Raw genomic sequence first — 27,233 nt, 5'->3', positions numbered from 1 at the left:
AATAGGTTTGTCATTCATAGAAGATTTCTGCACAGTAATCAAGAAAATATAAACAGTGATATCTTCTAGGGAGTTAGACTATGAGATCAGGGGAATTTTATTTTTGGCTTTTCATCTTTGAATACTCTATAAATTTTAACCATGAGTACATAATATTGTCTTGATTTTCATTTTACACCAGTAATGCCTACTTGGGGCTTTCTTCATTATGTTATTGGAAATAAGCAACAAAGCATTTAGCCGAAAATGAATAGCTGCCCCAAACATTCCATGTCTGAAACAAATACTTCAGGGAGAAGTCTAGATTCTGTTTCCAGTGAACAGAGTGTTTTACTAAGCCATTTAATCTAGGTTGTAAGCTATCTGAGCTGGGACTAGTTTAATCACATTTTGGACACAATGCCCAGTATGTTTTTGGCCATGAACCTGGGCAAAAGGCAATGTCTGTGACCCATTTATGAGTCACCAGATCTTATTGGCTAATGCCAAACAATATCTCTTCTGTTCTTAAAAAGTGGATTAACGTGGAATTTGCTGTCTCTGCTAGCATCCCCTAAAAGGAATGCAAACATGAAGCTAAGCATGACGATCAGAGGCACAGGCTCATTCCTGCTGCACGTGCACGTGGCAGTTTCCTCTAAGTGCTTCTGCAGTGCCAGGCCCCCAAGGCCACAAGTGTGCATCCCACAGGGCCGAGCCAAGGAACTTCAGTGCGCGCCCTTTATCACTCCCTTCAAGGCCAACGCCACACAAAATTTATTTCAGCTCTCTCTCCATTCAGTTCTCACGTCTATAGAAAGGAAAGTCAGCTAATGGAAACCTTTGATTTCAGTGTCAGTATGAGATTGTGTTGAAAGAGGAGTTTTAATGTGTAAGTAGAGAGGGGCTATTTAATGAATCAATCAGCAACTTCTACTTTCTTTAAGCTTTTGCTGAGTACCTGGCATTGGGGCACCATGTGAGTGCAGCGATTAGTGACAGGGGCCTCAGAATCAGAAAGACTAGAGTCTGAATATTGACTCTGTCAAATACTTACAGTTGAACCACGTGATACTTCTAGTATTAAATCATCCTGAAATATAATTCACTCAAGGCAAGTAGAGGGCACATTCTTTCATAGTATAGCAAAACTAGATTATTATTTTATAAGAAATGAGTTCAATGTCATGTTAATAGGAAGAAAACTAATTTCTCATGAAAGATCAGAAAAGTTTTCCTGAATTAAAGTTTTTTTTTTCCTGCCCAATACCTTTGAATGTCTACTCAATGATGTGGTTAGGGGCCAGGCTCTTTCTATCTTCTTGCCCCACCATCTTATCACATTACTTTTTCTTCATGGTGGCTGGAGATCTGTTGCACCTTCAATTATCACACTTGCTTTTCAAGCAAGAGGAAGGGAGGAGGGTCCAAACCCCTCTGCTTAATGAAAGCCCTTATCATCAGAAGTAAGCTTATATACCATTGGGCAGAGCTGTGGTATATCACCACTGCTGGCTAGGCTGTGACTGAGAAAAATGAGTCCTTCATCCTCTATCCCCTAGGTTAGAGAAAAGCAAAGAAGGTATTTGAGAATCTGTGTTGAGTGAGCCAATCCTTGACCAAGGCAGGGATGGAGAAGATATCAGTTATATAATGAGTTATTTATTTGCAAGTTATTTTTAGCTTCACATTAGGATGAGGAATTAAGATTTAGAGAGGTTACAATTGCCCCAAATTTTGAGACAGTCATCGTGTCTCCAAAGTTTTTGCATTTAAGAACTTTGCTTGCTTGGAACAAGAATCTAGAGTTTTCCTTTAAGCACCTTTGATAGGAGTAATGTTCTCTATTAAGATATAGAAGTAACAGTCAAGTTTGCAGTTGGCAATATACCTCCTTGACTGGCTTTGGGACATGGTGGAAAGAACAATTTAGTTGATTATTCAAGGTAGAGGCCAGCATACCCTACCAGGCCATTTTAGCTGCTGCTCTCTCAATATGGTGGGCAAATATACATCTATTTTGTAGTCACTGATAAGGTCTCCAATTGAATTTAAGTAACAGTAATTGTCTCCATCTCTTGTATTGGTTGAAATTGACAAGCTAATATACCTTTTACAATCCATTTTTAAGCTATAAGCAGAAGGATGTTTAAACTATTTTCTCAAAAAGCAAAAATATACGGTTCTCAGAACTTCTCCAAAAAGGTGATCAACAGGGCACTTATCAACTATGATTGCTAAAGAGACTGATGACAGACGGAGTTAGAAGGATTTAATTTGGTTTCCAGACACTGTAAACTGTGGATAATCTGATGCACAAAGAGTATGAAGTATGGAATGTTAAATAAAAAGTAAACCACAAGTGCAAAAGAGTCTTATGTCATTCAGTGGCAAGGTCTTCTGCTTACTCCAATGGCTGGTTATTTAGAAGAAAGGTTCATCTTCACAGTGTGTCACCTAATGATTAAGACTGTACCTTGTGGAATATAGAAATGTATCATTTCAAGATAATACCTACCTCTGCATCACAGCACTAGGTGAGTCATTTGCAAAAGCACAGCACTTATGTCCTTGAAAATGAAAACTAAATTGCATGGCATACAGAATAAGGTGTGCAGCTATAGCACTGGGAATGTAACAGAATCAGATAATCAACTTTGGAAACTGAACCACAGCAAATGACTCATTCATTCATTCATTCCACAAAACTTTATTGATCACCTACTGAGCTAATAATCACTGTGACCCTATTTGGAATAACTAGAACGCAGATTAAGGGAGATAATGTCCTGCTTTAGATTGAGGGCCTAGTTAGACCAGGCACCATCTCACTTATTAATGGCTACCTTGAAAACAAACCTATCTTATCACCGCTCTCGGGAACAAGGGGGAAATGAGCACCCTATGACTGCGAGCATAAAAAACTAGTTCTTACTATGACTTTAATGGGTTTTGAAGTCTTAAGAAGCAGGAACCTTTTGTTAAATAATCAAAAAATTAAGAGATTTCTGAGAATCACACAGGGCTTATCCCAAAGTAAGCAAAAAGCTATTAGTCACCTACTGGGTTATCCAATTATTTATTCAATATGGTCTTTAAAGTAACCTAATGTGTATGAATTGAACTTTGGGAGATATTATGGCGATGGGGTATGACCTGGTGACAAATTTCCCTTAGTACTTTGCCGAATGAAGCATTTGAACTAGGCATCACATTCATGATTTCTTATGCCCCAACACCCATCTTACCCAGTAGCAAATTTTGTATTATATTGAAATTGTCTCCTAAACTCTACCATATGTTCTCTAAGGAGCTGAGAGTCTCCCTTATTCATCTGTGTACACTCAGCAGTTAACATAAAACCTGTTATAGAAAAGGTACTCAATTAATTTTTGAAAGTATATGAATATGTAAGCCATTTCTTTTTCAAAGGTAAGATTCACAACTGGTTAGGAGAATTATGTACATCAGAGGTATATAAATAACTATTCTTAAATTAATAAAAAGACAAAATAAATGGATGAGTAATTTTATTTGAAAACCTGTTGTCTTCTTGGAAACACAAACAAACACATAATCCCTTCATGTGTTCACATGAAGTGGAGAAATCGTGCCTAAGACAGTTTGGGATGCTATATCAGAATACCATAGACCAGGTGGCTCAAACAGCAAACATTTATTTCTTAGAGTTCTGGAGACTGGGAATTCCAAGGTCAAGGTGCAGGCAGATGTGATGTCTAGTGTGGGCATCCATCTTGGTTTGCAGACAGCTGTCTTCTTGTATTCTCACAGAGCAAAGAGCAGAGAGAGAGGGGTTATAAGTTCACTTGTGTCTCTTCTTTCATGAGCATTCATACCATCATGAGGGCTCCCATCTCATAATCTAATTACCTACAATAGCCCCACCTCCTAATACTATCACAATGGGGTTAGGATTTCCACATATGAATTTTGGGTGCACACAAACATTCAGTCCATAGCAAACAGTTTTCTAAGCTGAAGTCTTAAGTGTGGTCTTTGCTCCCGGTGACCCTAGCCATGTAGACATGATTTATAATTCACCCAATGTATAGGACCAAGTCCACAATATTTTGTTCCATTGTGTCATTGCTTATTTATTTGATTTTTATGCAGGTTCACACCATGACAATCAGGTCCTCTCAGTAGCTAATAATTGGGTGCTATTTCACACTAATGTCTGGTATTCATTTCATTGGGAAGGAACAAAACCATTTGTCTTTAAATAAAATTTATGCAGAAATAGATTCACTTACTAATTTAAATTCATGTACCACAGCGTCGAAATACTTTGGCAAAATCATTTTCTCTTCTCTGCAGTTCTTGTATCTCTTTTGTTTTCTTGTGATCCTTAATAAACAAGACACCTTCTTGGGAGGCATATTAAAGTGTGCAAAATTTAGATAATAAAGCAAATCCTGGGACACAGCATGTATCATGCATTATTCAATTTTTAGAATTTCAACAAATTTTCAGCTATGCCTGAACATGTGAATCAAAACACCATTCAACTAATATAGGTGGGTGCTAACTAGGAGGCCCTTTTCTCTTTTTCCACTTGGGGAACCTCTCTTTTTTGGAAGCAGAAGGACTAATTAAGCCTCATAAGTTATGTGTGGTAGAAACCAGAGACCCCATAATTCTGATTTATTCTAAGGATAGACCCTCCTCATCCCCCAGTCTCTTACTGGATTCTAAGATGCTGCTTTTTGTGCTTGCTTCTTTACTTCGATTAAGACTCCATAGAGATCTAAGGTAATTTCATACAGTAAAACATTAGAGCTTCAAAGGAATTGAAGAATGTTGTTCTACGATAATCTCAGCAGAAGCTTAAAGGAAAACAAAAAAAAGATGTTATCTTAAAGAGATTCATAGAGGTAACTTTTGTCTAGTGAAATGAACCCCAGTAAAATTCCCAGGACAGTCACAAAGGTTTTTAAGAAAAATGAGTTAGCAGAAATGCCACTAGCTTGGATTGAAAGGAACAGATACAGATAAAATGAAAAGAGGTCTTTGAAATCCCTGAGAAAACTGCACACCTGAAAATATGGCTACCTTTTACAAAAAAATAAAATAAAGTAAAAATAACTCAGAGACACAAAATAGAGACAAGAGCCTAGAAGGCAGAGCAAAGAGCCATAAGGAATTACTCTCAAGTCTTTAATCCTATTTAAGAAACTACTACCTGTGCCTTGATGATTTTCAGAATGGCTATGGACTAGTGATTCCTGTATACCTTCTATTTCTCCCCTTTTGAACAGGAGATTTTTTTTCCATAAGTTATTGGGGTATTGGGGTACAGGTGGTACTTGGTTACATGAGTAAGTTTTTTAGTGGTGATTTGAGAGATTTTGGTGCACCCATCACCCAAGCAGTATACACTGCACCATATTTGTAGTCTTTTATCTCTTGCCCCTCCCACTTTTTCCCCGAATTCTCCAAAGTTCATTGTATCATTCTTATGTCTTTACGTCCTCATAGCTTAGCTCCCACATATCAGTGAGAACATACAACGTTTGGTTTTCCATTCCTGAGTTACTTCACTTACAATAATAGTCTCCAATCTCATTCAGGTCACTGCAAATGTTAATTCACTCTTTTTTATGGCTGAATAGTATTTCATCATATATATATTTCATCACATATATGATGTAGTATTTCATCATATATATATACATATATATCTCACAGTTTCTTTATCCACTTATTGGTTGATGGGCATTTGTGTTGGCTCCATGATTTAGCAATTGTGAATTGTGCTGCTATAAACAAGCATGTGCAAGTGTCTTTTTCGAATAATGACTTTTTTTTCCCTCTGGGTAGATCCCAGTAGTGGGATTGCGGGATCAAACAGTAGTTCTACTTTTAGTTCTTTAAGGAATCTCCACACTGTTTTCCATAATGGGTGTACTAACTTACATTCCCAACGGCAGTGTAGAAGTGTTTCCTGTTGACTGCATCCACGCCAACATCTACTGTTTTTTGATTTTTTGATTATGGCCATTCTCACAGGCAAAAGGTGGTTTTGAATTGTGGTTTTGATTTGCATTTCCCTGATCATTAATGATGTTGAACAGTTTTTCATATATTTCTTGGCCATTTGTGTATCTTCTTTTGAGAATTGTCTATTCATGTCCTTAGTCCATTTTAGATGGGATTTTTTTTTCTTACTGATTTGTTTGGGTTTGTTGTAAACCCTGGATATTAGTCTTGTGTCAGATAAATAGATTGTGAAGATTTTCTCCCATTCTGTGGGTTGTCTGTTTACTCTGCTGACTGTTCCTTTTGCCATGGAAAAGCTCTTTAGTTTAATTAGGTCTCAGCTATTTATCTTTGTTTTTATTGCATTTGCTTTTGGGTTCTTGGTCATGAAATGCTTGCCTAAGCCAATGTCTAGAAAGGTTTTTCCAATATTGTCTTCCAGAATTTTCATAGTTTCAGGTTTTAAGTTTATGTCCTTAATCTATTTTGAGTTGACTTTGTATAAGGTGAGAGATGAGGATCCGGTTTTATTCTCCTACATGTGGCTAGCCAATTATCCCAGTACCATTTGTTGAAAACGGTGTTCTTTCCCCACTTTCTGTTTTTGTTTGCTTTGTTAAAGATCAGTTGGTTGTAAGCATTTGGGTTTATTTCTGGGTTCTCTATTCTGTTCCATTGGTCTATGTGCCTATTTTTATACCAGTACCTCGCTGTTCTGGTGAGTATGGCATTATACTATAGTTTGAAATCAGGTAGTGTGATGCCTCCAAATTTGTTCTTTTTGCTTAGTCTTGCTTTGGCTATTGAGGCCTTTTTTTGCTTCCATATGAATTTTAGAATTGTTTTTTCTAATTCTGTGAAGAATGATGGGGGTATTTGGTTGGGGATTGCACTGAACCTATAGATTGCTTTTGGCAGTATGGTCATCTTCACAATATTGATTCTACCCATCCATGGGCATGGGATGTGTTTCCATTTGTTTGTGTCTTGAAAAGAATATGATTTGTAGTTTTCCTTGTAGAGGTCTTTTGAATCCTTTGTTAAGTATATTCCTAAGCATTTCTTTCTTTCTTTCTTTCTTTCTTTCTTTTTTTTGGAGTTATTGTAAAAGTGGTTGAGTCAATCAATCTTGATTTGATTGACTGCTTGGTTGCTGTTAGTGTATAGAAGAGCTACTTATTTGTGTACATCAATCTCGTGTCCAGAAACTTTGCTGAATTCTTTTATCAGTCCTAGGAGTTTTCTAGAGAAGCCTTTAGGGTTTTCAAGGTAAACAATCATGTTGTCAGCAAACAGTGACAGTTTGACTTCCTCTTTACTGATTTGGATGTCCTTTATTTCTTTCTCTTATCTGATTATTCCAGCTAGGACTTCCAGTACTATGTTGAAAAGGAGTGGTGAGAGTGGGCATCCTTGTCTTGTTCCAGTTCTCGGAGGGAATGCTTTCAACCTTTCCACATTCAGTATTATGTTGGCTGTGGGTTTGTCATCGATGGCTTTTATTACATTCAGGTATGTCCCTTGTATGCTGGTTTTTCTGAGAGTTTTAATCATAAAGGAATGCTGGATTTTGTCGAATGCTTTTTCTGTATCTATTGAGATGATCATGTGATTTTTGTTTTTAATTCTGTTTATGTGATGTATCACATTTATTGACTTGCCTATGTGAAATCATCCCTGGTATGAAACCCACTTGATCATGGTGGATTATCTTTTAGATATGTTGTTGGTGGATTCGGTTAGCTAGTATTTTGTTAAGGATTTTAGCATCTATGTTCATCAAGGATATTGGTCTGTCGTTTTCTTTTTTGGTTATGTCCTTTCCTGGTTTTGGTATTAGGGTGATGCTGACTTCATAGAATGAATTAGAGAGGGTTCCTTCTTTCTCTGTCTTGTGGAATAGTGTCAAAAGGATTGGTACCAGTTCTTCTTTGAATGTCTGTTAGATTTCTGCTGTGAATCTGTCTGGTCCTGGACTTTTTTTGTTGGTAATTTTAAAATTACCATTTCAATCTCACTGCTTGTTATTGTCTGTTCAGGTTATTTAGTTCTTCTTGATTTAAGCTAGGAAGGTTTTATCTTTCCAGGAATTTATCCACCTCTTCTAGGTTTTCTAGTTTACGTGCATAAAGGTGTTCATAGTAGGCTCGAATGATCTTTTGTATTTCAATGATGTCAATTGTAATATCTCCTGTTTCATTTCTTAGTGAGGTTATTTGGATCTTCTCTATGCTTTTCTTGGTTAATTTTGCTCATGGTCCATAAATTTTACTTATTTTTTAAAGAATCAGTTCTGTTTCATTTATATTTTGTATTTTTTTTTGTTTCAATTTCATTTAGTTCTGCTCTGATCTTGGTTATTTCCTTTCTTCTGCTGGGTTTGGGTTTGGCTTATTCTTGTTTCTCTAGTTCCTTGAGGTGTGACTTTAGATTGTCTATTTGTGCTCTTTCAGACTTTTTGATGCAGGCATTTAGGGCTATGAACTCTCCTCTTAGCACCACCTTTGCTGTATCCCACAGGTTTTGATAGGTTTTGTCATTATTGTCATTCAGTTCAAAGAATTTTTTAATTTCCATCATGAATTTATTTTTGACCCAATGCTCATTCAGGAGCGTTATTTAATTTCCATGTATTTGCATGGTTTCGAAGGTTCCTTTTGGAGTTGATTTCCAGTTTTATTTCACTGTGGTCTGAGAGAGTGCTTGATATAATATCAATTTTCTTAAATTTACTAAGGCTCTTTTTAGGGCCTATCATGTGGTCTACCTTGGAGAAAGTTCCATGTGCTGTTGAATAGAATGTGTATTCTGAGGTTGTTAGATGAAAGGTTCTGTATATGTCTGTTAAGTCAATTTGTTCCAAGGTATAGTTTAAATCCATTGTTTCTTTGTTGACTTTCTGTCTTGATGACCTGTCTAGTGCTGTCAGTGAAGTATTGAAGTCCCCCACTATTACAGTGTTGCTGTCTATCCCATTTCTTAGGTCTATTAGTAATTGTTTTATCAATTTAGGAGCTCCAGTGTTAGGTGCATATATGTGTAGGATTGTGGCATTTTCTCGTCGGATGAGATCTTTTACCATTATATACTGTCCCTCTTTGTCTCTTTTAACTGCTGTTGCTTTAAAGTTTGTTTTGTCTGATATAAGAATAGCTACCCCTGCTCACTTTTGGTGTCCATTTTCATCCCTTTACTTTAAGTTTATGTGAGTCTTTATGTGTTACGTGAGTCTCCTGAAGGCAGCAGATAGTCGGTTGGTGAGTTCTTATCCATTCTGCAGTTCTGTATATTTTAAGAAAGAGCATTTAGGCCAATTACATTCAATGTTAGTATTGAAATGTGAGGTACTGTTGCCTCCATCACACTCTTTGTTGCCTGTGTACTTTTGTTTGTTTGTTTGTTTTTACTTTATAACTTGTATTTTTGTTTTATAGGTCCTGTGTGCTTTATGCTTTAAAGAAGCTCTGCTTTCATATGTTTCCAGGATTTGTTTCAAGATTTGGAGCTCATTTAGCAGTTATTGTAGTGGTGGTTTGGTAATGGTGAATTCTCTCAGCATTTGTTTGTCTGAAAACAACTGTATTTTTTCCTTCATATATGATGCTTAGTTTTGCTGGATACAAAATTCTTGGCTGATAATTGTTCTGTTTGAAGAGTGTGAAGATAGGTCCTGAATCTCTTCAAGCTTGTAGGGTTTCTGCTGAGAAATTTGCTGTTAATCTGATAACTTTTCCTTTATAAGTTACCTGGTGCTTCTGTCTCACAGCTCATAAGATTCTTTCCTTTGTCTTGACTTTGGATAACCTGATGACAATGTGCCTAGGCAAAGATCTTTTTGCGATGAATTTCCCAGGTGTTTTTTATCCTTGTATTTGGATGTCTAGCTCTCTCACAAGGCCAGGGAAGTTTTCCTTGATTATTCCTCCAAATATGTTTTTCCAGGCTTTTAGAATTATCTTCTTCCTCGGAAGAAGATTATTCTTAGGTTTGGTGGTTTATCATAATCCCAGACTTCTTGATGGCTTTGTTCATATTTTCTTATTCTTTTTTCTTTGTCTTTGTTGGATTGGTTTAATTAGAAGACCTTGTCTTTGAGCTCTGAATTTCTTTCTTCTAGTTGTTCAATTCTATTGCTGAGACTTTCCAGAGCACTTTGCATTTCTAAAAGCGTGTCCAGAGTTTCCTGAATTTTTTATTGTTTTTTCTTTAAGATATCTATTTCCATGAATATTTCTCCCTTCACTTCTTGTGTCATTTTTTGGATTTCTTTGCATTGGGCTTTGCCTTTCTCTGGTCCCTCCCTGATTATCTTAATGACTAACCTTCTGAATTCTTTTTCAGGTAAATCAAGGATTTCTTCTTGGTTTGGATCCATTGCTGGTGAACTAGTGTAATTTTTGGAGGGGTGTTGAAGAGCCTTGTTTTGTTGTATTACCAGGGTTGGTATTCTGGTTCCTTCTTATTTGAGTAGGTTCTGTCAGAGGGAAGATCTAGGGCTGAAAGCTGTTCAGATTCTTTTGGCCCATAGGGTGGTAGTACTCTCCCGCTTTTCTTATGGACGTGGCTTCCTGTGAGCCAAACTGCAGTGATTGTTGTCTCACTTCTGCGTCTAGCCACCCAGCATGTCTACCCAGCTCTGGGCTGGTCCTGGGGGTTGTCTGCACCAAGTCCTGTGATGTGAACTGTCCATGGGTCTCTCAGATATGGATACCAACTCCTGTTCCAGGGGAGGTGGTGGAGGGTACAACGGATTCTGGGAGGGCCCTTAGCTTTGATGGTTTAATGCTCTATTTTTGTGCTGATTGGTCTCCTGCCAGGAGGTGGTACTTTCCAGAAAGCATCAGCTGTAGTAGTGTGGAGAAGGACTGGTCAGTGGGCAGGGCCCTAGAACCCCCAAGATTATATGCCCTTTATCTTTCATTACCAGGGTGGATAGGGAAAGACCATCAGGTGGGGATGGGGCTAGGCAGGTCTGAGCTCAGATTCTCCTTGGGCATGTCTGGCTGAGTCTGCTGTGGAGTATTCGGGTAAGATTCCCAGGTCACTGCAGTTGTGTAGGGGAGGATTATGGTTGTCTCTGCTGAGTCATGCAGGTTGTCAGGAACGTGGGGGAAAGCCACAGTCACAGGCCTCACCCAGCTCCCATGCAATCCAAAAGGCCTTTCTCACTCACACTATGCCCCTTACCAACAGCCCAGGGAGTCTGTTTCCAGGTGGAGGGTGATGGGCTTGAAAACTTGCCTGAGGTGACCTGCCTCCCAGCTGTGAGAAAAAAGGGCTTAGGTCTTCCCCTGCCTGTGAAATATACATGCCTAATTTGCATCCTCCCCCGAGTTCTGGCCAGGAGACTTCTCACCCCTGAACAGGATATTTTATAGCTACTATCTTATGGGAGTGGCATGATTCTATGTTGAGTGCGAGTAGAAGAAATAACTTAAGTTTTAGTTGACAGATCTTCAGCTTGAGAGAAAACATAAGCAAGGAAATGTTCTTAAGGAGTAACCTAGAAGCCCCATTCACATCTGGACCATTTAAATAAGGAGATTCTGGACTTTGTGTAATATTGTAATAGGGTGAGACTTTTTGGAGCCTTGTAAGTGAGTGAGTATATTTTGCACATGTGAGGGTTGTGAATCACTGGGAACCAGAGTGAAGATTATGCTTGTCAGGTTTTGACATGACCCTGAATGATTATTACCTTCTAGTGTCCATGTACTTATATAATCCTCCCCACACTGAATAAGGATGGGTTGTGTAACCAATAGACGATTGCAAAAATTATGGAACAATAACTTCAAGGCTAGGTCACAAAAGACATTGTGATTTTCTCCTTATGCTTTCTTAATTCACTCTTCTTCCCAAATGCACATGGAAAATTCATGAGGAAAGACTATATTTTAGGCAATGAAATTAGTCTCAATAAACTTTAAAAGATTGAAATAATATGAAGCCTTCTTTAATGACAATGGAATGCAGTTACAATGAATAACAACAGAAAATCTGGAAACTTCATGAATTTACAAAAATTAAACAACACATTCTTAATCAACCAATGTGTCAAAGAAGAAATCAAAGGAAATGTCAAATATATGAAAATAAAAACACAGCATACCAAAACTGGAATGCAGTGAAAGTAGTGCTCAGAGAGAAATATGTAGCCATAAATGACCCCATTTGTAAAGAAGATTTGAAGTCAATAGCCTAGCCTTCTACTTTAAGAAGCTAGAAAAGCAATAACAAAGTAAGCCCAAAGCCAGCATAAAGAAGTAAATAATAAAGATTACAGTGGAGATAAACAAAATAAAGAGTAAAAAAGAATAGAGAATCAACAAAACGAAAATTTAGTTCTTTCCAAATATTGACAGAATTAACAAAGCTTTACCTAAATTGACCAAGAAAAAAAGAGAATACTCAAATTACTAAAGTTAGGAATGCAAGTGGGGACATTACTACAGACCTTACAGAAATGAAAAGATAATAAGAAATTGAATAACCTAAATGATATTGGCAAATCCTCTAAACACACAAACTGCCAAAACATACTCAAAAAGAAATAGAAAATATAAATAGACCTATAACAACAACAAAAAAAGATTGAATTCATAATCAAAATTTCCATTTATCACTGGAAATCCCAGTGAAGATGGTGTCACTGGTGAACTTCACCAAACACAGAAAGAAAAATTAAAACTAATCCTTCACAAATTCTTCCAAAAAAATGGAAATGGAAGAAACACTTTCTCACTTATTATATCAGGCTACTATTAATACCAAAGCCAGACAAAAACACTGCAAGAAAAGGAAACCACCAATTAATACCTCATATGAATATAGATGCAAACATCTTCAACAAAATATGAGCAAACAAAATTCAGCAGCATATTAAAATGATTATAAACCGTGACTCACTGAGAATGCAAAGTTGGATTAACATCTAAAAATAAATTAATATAATACTCCTTGTCAATAGAATAAAAGCAAAATCCATATAATTATCTCAGAAAATAGAGAAAAAGCATTTGACAAAAACCAACATCCTTTCATAATTAAAAAAATCAACTAACTAGGAACAGAAATGAACTTCATCAACCTGATAAAAGACATCTATGAAAAACCTCCTGCTGACATCATACTTAATGTTAAAAACTTTGGTCCTAAAATCAAGAACAAGACAAGGATGTTCACTCTCCCCATTTCTGTTCCACATTTGACTGACAGTTCCAGTCAGGGTCAATTGGGGGCAAGGAAGAAGGAGGGAAGGTAGGTTGGCGGACAGGGTAAGCACCTACATGGGAAAGGAAGAAAGTAAGACTAGCTCTATCTACATATGAATCACATGAAAATGGACAAGCTGAAACTAAAATTCATATGGAATTGCAAGAGCCCTTGAATAGCCAAATGAATTATAAAAAAGAACTAAGTTGAAACATATAACTGCCCAACTCCAAAACTTATTACAAAGTCACAATAGTCAAGACAGTATGTTACTGGCATAAGGATAGATATACAGATCAATGAAATAGAATTGGGAGTTCAAAAATAAACTCATAGCTCTAGGGTCAGTTGGGTTTTGACAGAGGCACTGATACATTCAATGGGGAAAGAACAGTCTTTTCAACAAATGCTACTGAGATGATTGGATATCTATATACATAAGAATGAATTTAGACTCCAACCACACACCATATACAAATATTAGCCCAAAAAGAATCAAAAGCCTAAATGTAAGAGATAAACTCTAAAACTCTTGGAAGAAAATATAGGGTTAAATATTTTTAACCATAGGGTAGATAGTGTTTCTTAAAAATGACACCAAAAACACAAGCAACAAAATAAAAAGATAAATTCAACTTCATCAAAAATAAAAACTTAGGTACATTAAAGGACACTGCCAAGAAAGTGAAAAGACAATTTACATAATGGGAGAAAATTTTTGCAAACCATAGGGCCTAGTATAAAGAATATACAAAGAACTCACAACAAAAAGTCAAATAACCCAATTAAAATTTGGATACAGAACCTAAATAGACATTTCTCCAAAGTAGATAAATAATTAGTCAATAAGGACATGAAAATATCCTCAAAATCATTGTCATTAGGCAAATGCAAATTAAAACCATAATGAGATGTCATTTTGCACCCATTAGTATGGCTAGAATTTTCTTTTCAAATGGAAAATAACAAGTGTTAGTGAGAATGTAGTGAACTTGGAACTCATACATTGTTGGTGGTCTGTAAAATAGTGCAATATAGAGTATGACTATAAATAAGTAAAAATGCCTCTGTCCCAGCTAAGATGGGTTTGACATAAGAATGGTCTGTTTCATGACAGGCCAGGCAGCCTCATAAGTAAGATAATATCTGTGCCCTCTGTCCCAGCATAATTGTTAGTCATACACCCTCTTCTCTCAAGAAAGTCCTAGAATGGACAACAAATTACATTGCCATCCTCCTCATGGAAAGAAACTTTACCCTAAGGACAGAGGGGATGAAGGCCCATCCCCTTTGCAAAGGGTTATGAATCATTAAAGCAGGGAAAGAGTAAATTTGAGGACAGGAGGCAGTGGACTTCTCGAATTGCCTTTCATCCTATACCTCACGACGTCCTCCAAGCTGTTGAGGATATTACACAAATATATTTAAAAATTAAAAATATATGTTGCTAATAAATTGAGATCCCAAGGAAAGTTATGTTTTTTCTATAGCTGAGCACAGCACAAGATGCTATAACACAGCACAGTACAAGAGTATGTAAGAAGTATTTTCCCCATTTCAATGTTGGATGTTAAAGCGAGGAATAGAGATATCAATGTCCACCTCACTGGCGGCAGAGAACACTGGATATGAATATGATAGAAGTTAGGAAGTTAAGGCAAAAAATAAATGGATACCTAGAGATGCACACGTTTTCATTTATATGACAATTGCTTTTCTGTTTTAATGTATACCTGTGGAAAGAGGAAGGTGATTACAGAACTGAATAGTAGTTATTTTAAGATGAGGGGATTATAAGTGTTTTTTTCACTTTATTCAAAACTTTGTATGTAGTTATTAATTTATGACTTTCTCATAACAATAACTTTTATCAAAAATGTTACCAGTTATATCAAGGCACAATCAGAGAAGCAAAACTACATATATATGTGGGTGTGTGTATGTCTGTATCTGTGTTTCTGTCTATATGCACATCCACACATATTATTTGCTACAGAGATTTGACTTCCTACAATTGTGAGAGCTGGTTAAGCAGTCACTGTGGGATGGTTGTCATCCTGTCTGATGGTGAAACTTCAAGTCCAGAAGGCAGACAGTCGGGAAGAGAAGATGAATGTTATATGGGAGTAAGCAAGATCAAGCTAGAACCACAGTCACAAGCCGGAGCCCACAAGCACAGACAGAAACCCCTGTCTGTTCTTGTTATAGTGGGTGTCCTACAGAAGCTAGGCCCTTCCCTCACAGAACTACACACACATCTAACCCAACAGTTGCAAGAATTGGAGGAAGATCCAAGGGAAAGTGAAATGCTTGTGGGCTGGCTCCAACCTCACACCATGGGTGAGCCTGCAAGTCAGTGACAATACGTGTGAACTACAAAAGGGCAGCTGCATCACATCTGCCCCACATATCTCACCCCAAAATATCTCTTTTGTTCAATCCTATCCAGAAACATGCAAGAAATAGGGATTTGGGGAAATGTAGGTCACTGTAGCCAAGTTGACATGTTACAAAGCCACTACAGTCAAATTGTGCCTTTTGTCAAAAAACACCAGTAGTTTCCCTAACAAAAGATCATTAAAATCTGGACTAACATGAATCTCTCCTTTACCAGGCTATCTTTGGTATTTATTCCTAAACATTTTATTTAATCTAATTCAATCTCTTCCCTCATCATAAAATAGGGTTAATAATATCACCTATTTTAGAAAAGTTATTAATTATGAGCCATAGAAACTGACTCTAGGGTAGGATTTCTCAGCCTCCCAACTGTTGACACTTTGGGACAGACTGCTTTGTGACACAGGCTGCTCTGAGCACTGTAGAATGTCTCACAGCATCTCTGGCCAAGGCCAGATATATCTATATCGCCTCTACTACTCGTGGGTAGTCTTGCCTCCACCACAGCTGCAAGGCCATAGCAAGTACCCGGCTATGGTTATGGAACATCTGCTGCTCACCTAGCAGGATGCCAAGTACTTACTGTGTTAAATCCAAAGAAGTCAGAGTGCCTCAGCTTCAAGAGGTTACAATCAGCCCTATAAATAATCAAGATTTGACCTTTCCATGAGGGCCACGTCCTTTAGCATGGTCCTGTGTCCAGGGAGAGCAAGGACACAGGACGGTGCTGGACTTTGGAAGACCTTTTGGCTTTGGAAGACCTTATCGCTGTTACTGAAAAGAACATTTTGTTCAGAGATAAACGATGGAATGTTTCCACTTTCTCGTTTGGAAAGCTATTTAGGAAAGAAAGAAGTGAGTGAACAAGCGTTGATGGTGACGTGATGGATGAGAAAAGGCTCCTCTCTATGCTGCAGTGGCCTAGAAAAGGCAACAGTCACACACGTAGTGCTCGTTACTGCTGATGGGAGTTGGGTCTGGCATCCAGAGAAGAACATGCCCTTGGAGTTGTGCTTCCCTCTGTGGACAAATTGACATTGAGGAAACCTTTGCCATAAATAATCCCTGCTAGTCAAGAGAATATTTATCCCTTTGCTGCAGAGTGAAGACAAAAGAGTCAACGAAGTTTTCAGGAGGAGATCACAGACTCTGGGAGCTCTCTTTAGGAAGATTAAGAAAGGCACAACAGGCATCAGAACTGTAATGATGGATAAAACAAATAAAGAGGTGTTGAGTTGCTGAAACTTGCAATGGCCGTGTAATAGTCCGTTCACACACTGCTCTAAAGAAATATCGGAGACTGGATAGTTTATAATGAAAAAAAGTTTAACTGGCTCCCGGTTCTGTAGGCTCTACAGAAAGTATAGTGGCTTCTGTTTCTGAGGAGGCCTCAGGAAATTTACAATCATGGCAGACAGAGCGGGAGCAGACATCTTACTTGGCAAGAACAGGACCGAGAGAGAAGAGGGAGGTGCTACACACTTTTAAACAACCAGATCTTACAATAACTCACTCACTATCACAAGAACACCACCAAGGGGATGACGCTAACCCATTTGTAAGAACTCAGACCCCGTGATCCAATTGTCTCCCACCAGGCCCCACGTCCAACACTGGGGATTACAAATCCACATGAGATTTGGGCAGAGACACAGATCCACACCATATCAGGCTGTAACAGGTACATAATGCTAAATGTCCGGGTACAGAATGAAAAAATCAGTTACTATCCCTAAAACCTGTATTCTACTGCTTCGTATTTTATTTAAATAGAAAAAAATAAAAATAAAACAATGAGTCAGGGTCAGAGTCCATTCAACTGAGCATTCTGTCCTTAGCAGTGCTATTAAAGGTATTTTGGTGAAGGGTAATGTTGGCCCATGTTACATAAATGAATAAATAAGTGAGATAAGGGAGGATACATAAATCAATAAAGAAAAAGACTTACGGCTTTGCTCCATGCAGTCATTCGTGGACCCAGGCTCTTTCCATCTATCCTGACAGCCTTTGGAGTCCACCACTGGATCCTCTGCATTCAATCCGTAGAGAAAAGAAAAGAATGAATGTAGAGGACTTAGTGGGAAGTTTAGGGTACAGTCCTACAGGTGGTGTACATCATTTATTCTAATAGCTTATTGGCAATAACTCATTCACTAGGCCACACCTCACTGCAATCATAGCCAGAAATATAATCTAGTATGTGCTCAGAAGCAAAAGGGAAAATGGTTTGGTGAACCACAAAGTGCGTTTAATCTTGATCTGGTCCTTCCCAAACTATTTTCCAATTTGAAGAATCCTTTGCTTTTGTGTTTTTCTTACCTTGATTACATGACCACCCTTCCGTGTAAATTCTCCAGCTCATTTATGCCTCTCACGACTTGAGATATCAGAATTATACACCATAGTGGAAAAAAAGCAGAGATGAGAAGAGAGGGGATGAGAGGAGAAGAGAGAGCTTCTGAACTAAAAAGACCTGTAGGGCGACAAATCCCGAACACCTCATTTCACAAAAGAGGACACTAAGTCCCAGGGAAAAGTCACCTACCCATGGCAGCACACCTTTAAATATAAAACTGGGACTTCAGCCCAGTGCTCTTAATTTTCTTTTCAGGATTCTTACCAACAGTACCATTATTTCAAATGTGCACATGTTAAAATCTGTTACAAATGTGCAATAACTTTTCCAAGTAGTTTTTAATTCTCTGTAGCTTTATAATAATGTCTCATATTTTGTTGGGAGTTTTGACCCAAGAAGTACATATTTGATAAGCATACCTCTAGTCCAAACTACCAACCCAGAGCTCTTTGTTTGATAATACAATGATTATTGTATAATAATCATTTTATTATATATATTATATATTATATTATTGTATAATACAATGTATATATAATACAATGATTATTGTATAATAATCATTATAATTATTTTTCACTATTCATCAGAATGCATGTATGTACTAAACAAGCCTCCAAAAAGAAGTATTCGGAGACAATTTTGTTTTTGGTTTTAACTCCCCTTTTATTTGCTATATTAGGATCATTTCAATTGATAATATTGGAAAACAATTCAAAAAGCTTAATTTTCAAAATGGCATCATTGAATCATGTGTATACTGCAGGATTCCGGGACATAACCAGTATCATCAGAGTTATTCATGTCTACCCATTTCTATTTTTTTTATTTTTTATTTTTTATTTTTTTTTAATTTATTTTTTGTTATTATTATACTTTAAGTTCTAGGGTACATGTGCATAACGTGCAGGTTTGTTACATATGTATACTTGTGCCATGTTGGTGTGCTGCACCCATCAACTCGTCAGCACCCATCAACTCATCATTTACATCAGGTATAACTCCCAATGCAATCCCTCCCGCCTCCCCCCTCCCCAAGATAGGCCCCGGTGTGTGATGTTCCCCTTCCCGAGTCCAAGTGATCTCATTGTTCAGTTCCCACCTATGAGTGAGAACATGCGGTGTTTGGTTTTCTGTTCTTGTGATAGTTTGCTAAGAATGATGGTTTCCAGCTGCATCTATATCCCTACAAAGGACACAAACTCATCCTTTTTTATGGCTGCATAGTATTCCATGGTGTATATGTGCCACATTTTCTTAATCCAGTCTGTCACTGATGGACATTTGGTCTACCCATTTTTAATTCTCTTTCTTGGTCAGTCTGACTCCTTCTTCTTGCAGACAGGCTACTTCCACATGTTGGGAATGATGGCCACTGGCAAGGTCAGCCCTACAAGTTTTAACTTGAGATTCAAAGGGAAGAGAGAATCTTTCCCTCCAACTGCAGCAAAAAAGTCCCAGAGTGGATTCTAACTGGCCTGGCTCAGTCACCTGCATTTCAATGAGTGGATTTAGGTATGGGAGCAGACACTATGATTGACAGCTCCACCAAAACCACAAGGAGTGGGTTAGGATTTCCTCCAGAAACCAGAAACGGGGCTATAAAACATGCTGAGCTGAGAAAAATAGCTGTTATAGTCCATTCTGCTTGTTGGCTAGGAAAATGATATTAAACATTCAAGGAATGGAATGCATTTTTAATGAACAACTAAAATTTCAGCCACCTGATACTTTGAAGTATATACCTCCAACCTAATAGTCAACATGAAAATTCAGGACATTTTCGTTCCTCTCTTTAAGTTAAAAATATAGAACAGTAGATAGACAGTAAAAAATATTATCTCTCTGCCCAATACCTCCTGTTATTCATGGATATTCAATGGAAAGATATCAGATTTGTAGTTAATTTGGTTACTTATGCAAAAATTAATCACTAAGATATCTCTCTTCCCACCCAGAAAAAAAATAGAGCTAAATATTGGGTTTGGAAAAGGGCTATAAACATTGTCTATTCCATCTCTTTCATTTTCTACATTGTGATATTGAAGACTAGAGAAGTAATATAATCTAGCTAAAGTTACACAGCTTCCTATTGAATAAATCCTGGGTTAAAACTCAAATTTCCTTCCAGGTAGTATAGTACTGTTTTCATTGTATACCATTATCCAAATTGTGTGCATATTACATCCTTTTTAAAGATTTTTTAAAATGTAGAAGCAAACAGACAATTGTAAACTAAAAAGGGATATTTCCAGGTCTCATAATCTTTCAATTTTTTTGCAACAACTCAAAAATCCTCCTCCATTCATATTTTCCAGTGCATAGTCCTATGATATCCAAAAAAACATGGTGACTTCTATGAATGGCAAGTTTCAAACTGAACGGAAATGCTTGCAAAATAATTACTGATAAAGTCAGAAGGATATGAATCATGAGGGTTGCCTTTCCAATTTGGCTTCTGAATTTTTTTCAAAAACATCTATCCTGCTGTGTCTTTATGCAATTATACACAGCATGATTCAATAGGGAAAGAGTCCCTAAATACCATGAACAGCTAAAATAAAGTTCTAATCAACCCACTTAATTTTTTTGTTTCAAAATACATCCTAGGTACTAACATTATAATCCTTAACTTTTCTTACTTTAGTAGAAATTAGTTCTGTTTTTCTTGACCAACAAAGTTTACTTGGGATAAACTCTAATCAGAAAATTCAACTTAAAATGAAATATTATCTTTTGCCCATCGGGTTAATAAATTACGATTGAAAGTACCTAGTTTAGCAAGAATGTGGTAAAGGGGCCATCTCATACACTTCTAGGGCAGATATAAGGCATTAATATTTGTTCTTCAGGCCAACTTGGAAATATGTATTAAGTATCATTAAAAATATTCATGCCTTTTAATCTAGTAATTTTGCTTCTAATAATTTATCATAAGAAAATTATCGAATACATACAAAAGTGATCACAACAGTATTTGTCACAATATTATTCGAGTTGGAATAAAAAGGATATTACTAAATATAAAAAAGCTGTGGTTAAATAAATTAGTGATAGCACATATGATGGAATATTTTCCAACCTAAATAACCAAGAATATAAGATTGGAAATAAACTAAATAATCACAATATAAGATTGGAAAATAAACTTTGGTGTGTTAGGATGATGAAATACTATGATGCCATTTTTTAAGTAGAAAGATTTTACAACAATATAATCCAATTCATGCAAATTTTGCAAATATTTTTCAATATACCTGTACACACACACACACACACACAGAGAGAGAGAGAGAAAGAAGTACATATACCACCCAAATATCAGCATATATACCAAAAATATTAGCTCTGTCTGGAGATAATATCTACTTCAAAATGTTACTGTTAGGATTCAATTTGTGTGTGTGTGTGTGTGTGTATCCCTATCAAAAGGCCTGGGAAATAGTAGATCTTCAGATAATGCTGGTCACCTTCTTGCTTGTACAACATTTTCTGTATGTGGCAGCACTCCACACTATTCTATATCTAACATGGTTTGGCTCCAAGAACAGGGATGGAGAAAAATCTTGGGAAGGAGGATAAATCAGGCAGAAAACTTAAAAGCGTCTGGAACTCTTGGCAGCATCTCTGCATTTACCCTGTAAAACCAAAGCCTTAAGTTGATGTCAGCTTTCACATGACAGCAGAATGACAGGGCCTCATCTTGCGGTGCAGGATCTGAAAGTCTACCTTTAGTGATGAACATAGACTAAGGGTAACCTCTTTCTCAGAAAGTGTTCTCTCATTACCTTTTAAAAGCATGAATCAGACCCAGGAAAAGCTTAGGTTCATTACTTTAAAATAACCATGTGAAGGAAGCCATAGTCACATGTGCAGGCCTAATGGATTTTGGCCCCTGAAAGAGGCCTAATTTTGGACTCTTCTTCCTGTTCCCTGTTGGGTTTCCATGGAAACAAGTGTCAGAGGGGAGGGGGTCAACTCTACTCATCTTGGGTTGGGGAGCTATTTGAATGGGTAAGAGAGACAAAATCTGTCCTCTTTGGGAGCTAATTGGGTCTAACTATGGGTGTATACTTGGCCATAACAGAAAAGTGGAGGGCCCTGAGGTGATGAGGGATTTTAAGGCCAGAGCAGCAAAAGCTTCACAGAAGTCTGACACAATTTTCATCTTCTCCAAATTGCTACCTGGTAAGCTGTTCTCTGACCATCTTTAGTCTGCTTTCCCTTTTGTTCAAAAAAAAAGGTGTAGATGACATCTTTTCAGGCTATTAACACAAAGGGAGAAAGGACTCCCAAACCCAATCCCACAATCTGATTTAATGAAAATGAAAGTCAAACTGAGTGAAACATCGAAGTATTGCTTCTCCGTGAAATGAATTAAACTTCAAATTGCACAATCACCTCAACTACCGGTTAACTCATTGTGGCAAATGCGCATATTCCAGTATGGACCTCTACTCTCCCACAAAGCAACACTCATTATAATGGTAGGAGATGGCTGGACCATAATAAACAGAAACACAGACTCCAGAGTAATTTCTTTGACTTCAATGTGGACTTTTTGGCCTCAGTAGCAGATGTCACACACATCTACTAAGTTCCAGGGAGATACCAAAAACACCATTGGAGATGCTAGACGTAAGTAAGACAGAGGCACATTGCAAGACAGGCCAAATTCCAGCTAGAATTTTCTGGTGTAAATGCCAGTGAAAGGTTTGACTGAATCAAGTCCTAATCATACTATACATTTATGTATCATTACGGCATGACTACTCATTTTATACTGAGCCAATACAAATAAACTCTTCTTATCACTATGATATACAGTCTCTCAGGAAGAAGTGTTTGGATGAGAGAGAACAGCTTTTCTCCTACTATCTCACCTATGAAAAGACCCTTGGGTTCTATTGTTGTTTTCTTATATCAACTTCTGAAGAAAGAAAGAAAGAGAGAAAGAAAGAAAGAAAGAAAGAAAGAAAGAAAGAAAGAAAGAAAGAGAGAGAGACAGAGAGAGGGAGGGAGGGACGGAGGGAGGGAGGAAGGAAGGAAGGAAGGAAGGAAGGAAGGAAGGAAGGAAGGAAGGGAGAGACCCTTTTGTTAGCATCTACATATGTCCATCAGTAATGATAAGTATATCATGGTTATAAAGTCTCCGAAAATGAACAAAACAATCTTCAGTGGCCAGCTTGCATTTTGAGGGAAAGAAAACAGGAGTGGAAGGGATTAATATGTCAAACCACTCCCTTAAAGACAAGAAAACGTGACTTGGGAAGTTTTTGTTAGTCATTGTAGCCAAGTTCTTCCTATTCTGAATAACAGTTGCATTTACAATTTCTACCTTTGACCTTCATTCATTCAACAAGAATTCACTGTGTAACTGTGATGGGTCAAAGCCAAGGATTGGTACTTATTGACTGGTGACAAATGTTTCCTTATTATGTAATCAAATATCTGTTATGTTCTTTCTTCCAACAAGAGTCTATGTCTCTTGAGGACTTGAATCATGGCACACCTTTGTCTATAAAATAAAGATCTGAGTCTTCTCCCTCCATTATATTGTAACAACCCGTCTTTCCAGCCCCATCCCCACCTTTCTCTTTCATTTCTCTCTATGACAAACCAGCCATGCTATGCCCCATTGTGATATGAAGTCAGCACATTCCTGTTGGAATGCATTGGTTTGGGCAACCCCTTTACATGGATGCCCTTCTTCAAACTCTTTTCTTTAAAATGATACCCATTCTTTGGTGTCATTATCAGAGGCTATCCTGTCTACTAAGCCTCTGGAGGACCTCCAAAACCATAATCACTCTCTTCTTCCTCTGTGTTTCTGTAACACTTTTGTTTTGATCCTCTCTTAAGAAACTTCTCACATTCTTCTTATTTCAGAGCCAATAATGCCATGATTTCTATGAAATTTGAAGCTCATTACTTTAATAATGTCTTACTTATCACTGTACCCTCTATATTACATATAGAAGACAATTAATAAACATTTTAAATAAATTTATTGATACTAGCCCTTGCAATGAATGATAATAGCTAAGCAAACCCAGCCTGGAGATCCACTAACAAATCATGGCTGAAATAATTACTTTACATCCACAAAACAAAATACTATAAAGTCATGAAAAATGGTGACTTAGAAGAGATTTTCAGGCCGTCACTCTTCTTTCATCCTTAGTAGTTGTTTCAAGCTATTTAAATCATCTCAAACCCTCAAACTCATGTTTCTTTTTACTCTCAGCAGATGACTTCACATCCTAATTCACAGAGCAAATAAAACAACCAGATTTGGGTTTTTTTTTTTAAAAAAAAAAACTTCGTAACACCAAGCATACACACTCACCTGTGTGTGTATCCATCCGGCCCTTCCATACAGTTACACTGAAAGAGGTTTTACTCATCTTGCTTTAAGACTAATTTCCCTCCATGTGCTCAGTGTTATCCCCCAATTTCTTTCTTCTTATACCCTTGCTGTATTGATTACCCCTTCAAATTTCTTTATCTTCAGTCACTTCCTCTCTATTGAGTCCTTCCCAAGGGCATTTTTAAGTGTTCATGTATTTGTACTTTAAAAAAAAATCACCTCACATGACCCTGGATCCTGTGCATAAAAAACTTGATGAGGCCAGTTCTCAACCTGTTCCCTGAATTTCATCTACTGTGCATTCCCCTCACACTGAAATCTAGCTTCCTTCTCCACCACCAAATAAACATAACAACAATACTTCATCAAAATCATCACTTGCCTACTTCTCACTAGAGCCTTTGAGTACTTCAACCTTTAAGCAGTTGCTCTATAATTTAGACAGCTCCTCTGTACAGTACATTTATCCCCAGCTGTCAACTGCACTTCACATGGCTTTGCTTCTGTCTTTCTTGGTTCCCCTTTGTGAGCTTCCCTTCCTCTGACATCCCTTAAATTTACATATTTCTCAGAGGCTGCATCTAGGTCCTCTTCTCTTCTCATTCAAAACATTACTGATGAACATTTTCCTCCACCGTAACTTCAATTACCATCTTAGTGCTGATGACTCAGAGATGGGGCCTATGGTTTCCACCCAGATCACTCTCTTCAGCTCCCATCCCATACACCCGACTGCCTCACGGGCATCTCCATTAAGCTGTCCTACAGGCAACATTTCCCAGCATTTTCCTGAAGTGCTCCATTCTACCACACCCAGCATTCTCCTCTTCTGCTTCCTTTCTCATTAGACAGCCCCACCACCATCCAAGTAAGAAACCAAGATGACATTCTCATTACCTCCCCTCCTCACCTTCCACATCCACCCAGTCACCTTATCATGTAGAATCCACCTTCCACTATTTCTCAGGTTTACCAACTTCTCTCCAGGTCCACTGACACTACCCTACTCCAGGCCACTATCACCTCTTGCCAGGATTTCTGAAACAACGTCACAACTCATTTTTCCTGCCTCAGTCTTGCTACACTCTAATCTTTCCCTAGATTACAACAACCATGGCATTTCTAAAATGTACAGTATCTGTGCATATTAGATAGACACAGAGCCCATGTCAAAGCTCTGGGGAAGATTATGTCCCTACTGAAAACTCTTTCAGTGCCATTGTTCTCAGAATAAACTACAATATTATAATGAACTCCCCATTCCAGATTGCTATAATATCTGCTTAGTTCCATGATTTTTGTCTCTTACATGCTACTTTTCTTCCTTCTCTATGCCCCTGCCACCCTGAAAATCTCTGAGCTCATCAAGTGAACCTTCTATTTCACATTGTGTAATCTTTGCTTACTCTGCTCACCTTACCTGTAACATTCTCCTTTTCTCCAAGACCACACTCTCATACCTGTCAATCACACCTGGCTAATGTCTACTCATACCTCAGATATTAGATGAGACATTGATTCATTCAGGTATCCTTCTCATGCCTACAAGTCCAGTTTGAGTGCCTCTTCTTTGCTCTCACAGCATCTAGTAACCCTATTGTAACACCTAACCCAAGACATTATAATTTCTGTTACTTGCCTATATCCTATATTATAAAATTCTTGAGGACAGACATTGTGTCAATGCTGATTATTTATTGATTCAACAAATAGTATTGCAATACTAATTCTAAAATTGCAATGGTGAGGAAAAACAGACATGTAGGTTCATTCATATTTCTTACAGCTAGTTGAAAAAAAACCAGACATTAATCAAATGATGATGCATAAAATTAACTCTGGCAAATGCCACAAAGGAAAGTTAGGTTTTATGAGAGCCTGCAAAGAAGGGATTGACTTACTCAAGACAGCCAGGGCAAAGAAGGCTTCCTTGCTTCTGGAAGATGTGATAACTAATGGGAGATCCGACACTGAAGGTAATTAAAGGACAGAAAGAAAGGAATGTGCTCCAGTTTAAGGAACAGCCTGTGTCAAAGCTCTAGAGGAGATTAAAGGAACTGAAAGAAATTCAATGTGATTGAAACACCAAGAGAAACATTTAGGAGATTAACTGAAGACTGTACAAGTAGCTAAAGGTCCAGACATTCAAATTTGAATACTTATTCTACAGTCTTTGAAGGATTTCACACAAAAATATGATATAAGCAGATTTTTGCTCTGAAACAAATCATTCTGACTGCAGAGCAGACAATGGATTGGGTGGACCCAGAAATGAATGTTTGTATGTCTATGAGGAGACTGCTGCCATCATCTCAATGGCAGATGACAATGATTTGGACTAGGTTGGTGCCATCGGCCAAGCAGAGAAAGGGAAGAATTTGGGAGATATTTAAGAGATAAAAGTAATAGTACTTAGTGATGGATTCAATGTAGTAGTTAAGGAGAAATTCCCTAGAGCAGCACCTGGCATTTAGTAGCATTATAACAAATATCTATTTATAATATCACTATGTAGTACATAATATTTTGATTCTTAAAAATATATACCTATGGACTAAGTTACAAATTTCAGTTCTTATACTTTTATACTTACTAACTTTGATCAAGTAACTTAATTTATTTTGTTTTTATAATTTTTTTTTTTGAAACAGGATCTTGCTCTATCATGCAGGCTAGAATGCAGTAGTGCGATTATAGCTCACTGCTACCTTGAACTCCTGGGCTCAAGTCATTCTCCCACCTCAGCCTTCCTAGTAGCTGGGACTATAGGCATGGGCCACTACATCCAGCTAATTTTTTTTTTTCAGAGACAGGATCTTGCTATGTTGCCCAGGCTGATCTCAAACTCCTGGGCTCAAGTGACCCACCTGCCTCACCTTCCAAAGTTTTGGGATTACAGTCATAAGCCACTGT

The 27,233-nt window shown here is 37.5% G+C and overlaps 1 long non-coding RNA gene across 1 annotated transcript; it reads right to left on the bottom strand.

Annotated features, from left to right (window-relative positions):
* Positions 1-3,492: 3,492 nt before the first annotated feature.
* Positions 3,493-26,949, bottom strand: LOC108587466. Its single transcript, XR_001906058.3, has 4 exons — positions 26,222-26,949; positions 17,543-17,623; positions 4,254-4,347; positions 3,493-3,764 (listed from the first exon to the last, which is right to left on the bottom strand). It is a non-coding gene; the product is annotated as an uncharacterized LOC108587466 (long non-coding RNA).
* Positions 26,950-27,233: the final 284 nt, after the last annotated feature.

Source organism: Papio anubis, chromosome 8 (genome assembly GCF_008728515.1).
Source record: "Papio anubis isolate 15944 chromosome 8, Panubis1.0, whole genome shotgun sequence".
NCBI classification, from domain to species: Eukaryota; Metazoa; Chordata; class Mammalia; order Primates; family Cercopithecidae; genus Papio; species Papio anubis.
This window is presented reverse-complemented; position numbering and strand designations above follow the sequence as displayed.